This window comes from Mytilus galloprovincialis, chromosome 3 (assembly GCF_965363235.1).
Source record: "Mytilus galloprovincialis chromosome 3, xbMytGall1.hap1.1, whole genome shotgun sequence".
In the NCBI taxonomy this organism is placed as follows: Eukaryota; Metazoa; Mollusca; class Bivalvia; order Mytilida; family Mytilidae; genus Mytilus; species Mytilus galloprovincialis.
Window position 1 is genome coordinate 73,743,578 of NC_134840.1, and position 5,986 is coordinate 73,749,563.

Below are 5,986 nucleotides of genomic sequence, written 5' to 3' on the forward strand. Positions count from 1 at the left end.
TATCTTCTGCTTGCCTTCATTCTTGTAAGTATTCCAAACATAGCCCTTTATTCGGACCGGTATTCTAGATTTTCTTGTCTGAGTGATTCTAGGCAATTGTGTACCTCTCTCTCTCTTTCTAGGCAATCCACTGTCATCGTTTGGACTTTTGGCATTTCTTGTGCTATTGATTTTGAGATCAGTTCCTCGTCTTAGTGATATTTTTTTCTCCGGGATCGGTCTTACAGCTGAAGGACCAGTTATTTTTGCTTTGTGTTTTTTGTTATTAACCTTCAACACACTGAAAGGAATACGTCTGACTGAATTTGATGGTGGCCTTTCATTATTTTGTCTGGCTAAAGACGTGTTTTGTGCATTAGATCTCCTAACCATAACAGGGATTCTGCTTGGGGTAGTAGTGGTACCATGAAGGAATGAGAATCTGAACCTATTTCCATTGTTATCTTTCCTTTTGATCAAAACGTCATTTGTAAACTTTCCTCCGAGTTTTCCATTTGTAAACTTTCCTCCGAGCTTTTCATTTGTAAACTTTCCTCCGAGTTTTCCATTTGTAAACTTTCCTCCGAGCTTTTCATTTGTAAACTTTCCTCCGAGTTTTCCATTTGTAAACTTTCCTCCGAGTTTTCCATTTGTAAACTTTCCTCCGAGTTTTCCTCCATTTGAAAGTGTTACCTCAGTTGTTTTACTAGGTACTTTAGGCGATTTCTCATGGTTCTCTTCTTTTTGTACCTCGTTATCATCAATGTTATTTTTTGTTTCGTTTTTTTGCTTTTTTTTCATAAAGCTCATCTTTGGTTTAGGTTTCAGTTTATTGGGACTCTCGAAAAAGACATCGAAACTTACGTGTTTCTTCAATGCCTGCTCTTCTTTGAATGCACCATCAACATTTTCAACAGCAATTTGACGGTCAGCAGTTGTCTCTTCGTTTTGTTCGTTATCATGACTTTTATCTTTCTTTTCATCAATAGAATGTTTCAATTGAAACTTTGCCTTTCTTCCAACAGAAGTGAGTTTTGGTTTAGTCCTTTGTTTCTTAGGACTTTCAAACATAATGTCAAAACTTATATTTTTCTTTTCTTCATGTTTAATATCTTCTTTGTGTTCATTGCTCTTTATATTCTGGTCTGTGACGTTAGGTATCAAATTGACGATTTTTCTTTTTTCGGAGGAGAGTTTGGGTTTAGACATTCGTTTCTTTGGTTTTTCAAACATAATGTCAAAACTAGTACTAGGTTTCTGCTCATAATCGAATTTATCGGCACCGTCTATATCCTCACAAAAACTCCCAGTTTGGATTGGTGGTAGAACTATCTTTTCCTTCTCGTCTCTTATTTTATCATTAAGGGTAATATCTATGGCGGTCTTGTCAACATTCTCAGTGTGGACTTGTTTCAGTGTTGATTTACCTTTTTCTTTTTCTTCTTCTTCTCTTATGAAATAATCCAAAATTCGTAAATTTGACTTAATTTTAGTTTTATCGATACCGATTAGATTAGCTTTGATTACAGCATACAATACTAGTACATTTTCCTCGTAGTCTTCTTCCTCTTTTTCAATACCCCGATTTTTGACAGCTTCGTACAATTCTTCTGGATTTCTGGTATACACATGAATATACTTTTCTAAGGAAACACATTCGTCACCCATCCGCCATATAAAATTTGAACGCATTTTTGTACCATCTCCTACGAAAACAGAGTCCATACTAACAGATCTTTTGAGAGCACATTCTTTAAATATTTCAGTTGGAAGTGTTTTGTTTGTTCCATTGTTATTATAGATATTAGATAGATTATTTCCGTTGGTCAACTCTTTCACATTAGCACGTTCTACTGGTTTCTTATCATTAGATGGTCGTTGTGTTTTGGGGCGTACAAGTATTGGTCTTGTCCTCCACATATCAGGAGAACTATCTCCATCTTGCCAGCATATCTCATCTGGTTCATTTTTTATTATTCCTGGTTTTGCTGGAATTTCGGAAAACCGTTCCATATCAAATGCCTCTGTGACAACTGGGAGTAGCTCTACTTCACCAAGGTGACCAGAAACCAAGAATTCCCTGTTATCCTCTTGATGAATAAAAGATGCCTGGGATGGTCTGATGTGTGTACGAGGGGATCGGTCTGGTTTAATTGGAAAAGACTTCTTTTTGTAATCGAAAGAAAAACACTCACCAAACGCCTCTAAATATTTGCGTTTTAAAAATTCTGTTGCGATGGAAACTTCATTAAAATACGGGGCATTTGTTGGGTATTTGCCTCGTTTTCGAAATACTTCGATTTCCCTGTGATAAACGGGCATGTACCTTGTACGGAATTTTTCTTCTCTCTCTTCTCTCTCCAGATCTTTTAATGTTTGTTCCAATGATTTTGGGACAATACTTGTTCCGGTATCATCAAAGGTGAATCCCTCGGGGTGACGTGCTTGGACATGACTTAACTCTCCCTCAAGCTTCTTTACCATTTGTGACTTCAGATTTAACCAATCTTGCTTTTCTTCTAACATTAATTCCAATTCGATGATTCTTTCATTCTTTCTTTTAATTTCTTCATCAATTGCATCAATGTCTGACTCAAGATTTTGATTATTCTGTGCCAACCTGAATTTAAAATAAAGTCATTTGCCGTATGTAATATTTCAATACATCTATACCCTTTTAAAACGATAGGTCATACACTTTCTTTCTTCAATATTGTGTAACCCCTCGGTTTTTTTCCTCAGAATTAATATTTGAATTTCTCCATAGCAACATTTATATGTGTCTATATTGTTTGACAACCTACGTCTCTGATTCATGTCTGATAAACTATCCCAACTGCTTATCCCTTTTAAAATGCATGCATTTTTTCATACAATTATGATGATTATCCATTAATTTAGTTTACATTTATATGGAAAGTTCAGACAAAAATTCTAAACAAACACATGACTTGAACCCGGGACCCCGGACAATATAAGGGACGACATCAAAAGATCAATGTAAGATAAAAAACTTAATTCAAATAGTTTGGGGGGGGGGGGGGGGGTTGAACGGCTGCAAGATTTGGTTATCCGACATTGATTTTTACATATATCCATATGGGTCAATCAATTTTTCCCAAATTAAGTTAAGAGGGGGGTGGGGGGGTGGGGGGGGGGGGGGGGGGTCAGTGAAAAAACTATGTGAATTAAGTTTTTTATCCTTCATTGAACTTTTGATGTCGTCCCTAAGCGCATACATAATACTACTACGACAGCGAAGATTCTTCACGTTCATACATTTACCTAATGATTGGGGGTCGAAATAAATCTAATCGATCGAAGAAACTTTCAGAATTACCTTATTAGTTTTGGATGTTTCAGATTTCTCCCCTTATGTTTGGACATCTTCTGCAATGGTGGATTAATATTAAGATTTGCAATTCTCCGGTTATAAAGAGTGAACTTAATTTCATATACATTCTTTAAACAAAACCAGATTCTCCGCAGGGCGCAGCTTTATACGACCGCAGAGGTCGAAACCTGAACAGTTGGGGCAAGTATGGACACAACATTTAAGCTTGATACAGCTAAGAATTAGGGAGGTTTGATCCATTACCCCTATAACCATCCCCTTGTAGTATGGAAACTTGTGGTATATTTTCAGAGAGATTTATATACTTAAACACATGTTATTGACTGAAAACTACAAAAATGCTTATTTGGGATCCTTTTTTGGCCCCTCACTTATTGAACCCCCCCTTGGAGCAAGAACACCAAAACTAAATTCCAGCCTTTCCTTTGTAGTAAGAAACACTTAAACACACGTTATTGTCTTTAAACTAGAAAATGATTCTTTTTGGCCCTTTTTGGCACCTTATTCCTAAATGTTCAGGAATATTAACCCCAGACTGACACCAAGCCTTCCCTTTATTATATGGAACCTTGTGGTACAATGTCAGAGATATCCATACAGTTAACCATAAGTTATTGTCCCGAAACTTCAAAAATGCTTGTTTTTTGCCCCTTTTTGCCCCTTAATTCCTAGACTGTTTACCCTATAACCCTTAAAATAAATCCCAACCTTCAACTTAATGGTATGAACATTATGGTAGAATTTCACACTAATTGAAATACTTGTACACAACTTATTGTCCTGAAACTAGATAAATGTATGTTTTGGGTCCCTTTGGGCCCCTAATTCCTAAACCGATGGGACCATAACCATCAAAATCAATCACAACCTTCCTTTTGTGGTTATAAACATCGTGTTAAAATTTTATTGATTTCTATTTACCTATGTTAAAGTTATTATCAGGAAACCATCCGTATTCGGACGACGACGACGACGACGTGATACCAATACACGACAGTCCTGCAAAAATCTTTGCGGTCGTATAAAAACGGAATAAACAAGTATGTGCGTATCACGAAAGAATATACTTACTGAGAAAACATTTGTTCGTCCTGGTAGTCCTGGTGGTCTGACATTTCGGACTTGTCCGGTGGTATTTCTTGTGCACTATCGCACATACTTCTAAAAATTAAAAAAAAAGAGTATTTTAAAGAGGCGTAAGAACATGTTGTAAAACGAAAATAATATAAAACAAGTCAACAATTAAACATAATTATGATGTATATGTTGTGTAAAAGATGTAAGTTTGTAGAAATTATAATTTGTACAGGGTTTTTGTACAAACTATAAGATTTTTGATTTTTGATTTTTTTTCTTGCGATAGGTGATTCAAGTTTATCTTCTAAAATATTTGGTGCCATTCTCATTGTCCTAAAACTTGGAATGAGGATACTTTAATGGTTTAAATTCCAGTTATATTTTTCTCCATGCATATACAAAAATCATATCTATAAAAAGTCTTTGTATGTTCTAATGTTTTTTATATCAATGCTCAGCATTAGACTGTACCATGTAGTTGTGGAAATATGACAGATATGCAAAACAGAAGACTGTTTGCTTGCATCATCCATTTGTGTAAAGCGGTTCATAAAACTCTGATAACTTGTTCCAAAAGTACATCATTACAACTTGTACACAACATATATAAGTAGCTGATAAAACCATGACCAATATTATTCCAAATAACATTACCATGTGATCTTAGTTCAGCAAGACGGAAAACAGAAAAAAGGGAACCTAAATAAACATTGCCTTTCTTGTGAGTATGTACGTGCAGAATATACATGGCTTTTATGGTTTCTTTTTTGTTGTCTTCTTTGACTTTGAATTGGACTAAACCTACAACTAAGTCCGAATCAATTCACTAAAATATACGTCCTTTTATTTTACTATGCCCTCATGATCCCTTATATAGTTCCAAATAATAGCTAGCTTAAATGTAGAATTCTGTTGATTTATTGTTGACTTCATTTGTACTTTTATTTATCTTTGACATCGATATCAAATACAATGCCCGCCTCATGCACTCATTTATAGTTCTAAAATGTTTGGTAGAAAAAGACCAAAGAAAATCGCTAACAATCTCTCTATCATATATATATCAGGACTATTACCATAATCGAGTGGACCTTTATCGAAGTATATTTTCTATTTAATTGTATAAATATAAATATAACCACTTACCTTCGTCCCTGTTGAAATTCTTCTTTAACTCAAATCTCAATATTACCGAAGACTGTTCAGTTTTATTATATACGCTAATGTTTGCTGTCGTGAAGTAAAAACTCCTTTCGACAACAGAGAAGTAGGTTTCTTCTGGTCGATATTGTGACGTTACAAACAAAAAAAAATCATAAACGTTACCATTAGACCTGCACATATACTGTCGACGTTATCTGAAGATGTGCACACACTACATGCGTTCGATAACGCCTTGAATGCTTATATATTTGGTACTTTTGGATTTATTCACACAATTGTGCCAAAAAAATAAAATCATGCATTATGGGAATAAAAATTATGCTTTGGAATACTTTTTTCAATGCTTCGCCGAAATATATAAACAGTCATTATTTTATTTTTATTTTGCATGACTTTCTCATGGACAGGCTC

General features: G+C 35.0%; 1 long non-coding RNA gene across 1 annotated transcript; it reads right to left on the reverse strand.

The window, feature by feature from the left end:
• Positions 1–2,107: 2,107 nt before the first annotated feature.
• LOC143068897 (uncharacterized) lies at positions 2,108–5,696 on the reverse strand. The gene is made up of 3 exons (XR_012976268.1): positions 5,558–5,696; positions 4,406–4,495; positions 2,108–2,599 (listed from the first exon to the last, which is right to left on the reverse strand). It is a non-coding gene; the product is annotated as an uncharacterized LOC143068897 (long non-coding RNA).
• Positions 5,697–5,986: the final 290 nt, after the last annotated feature.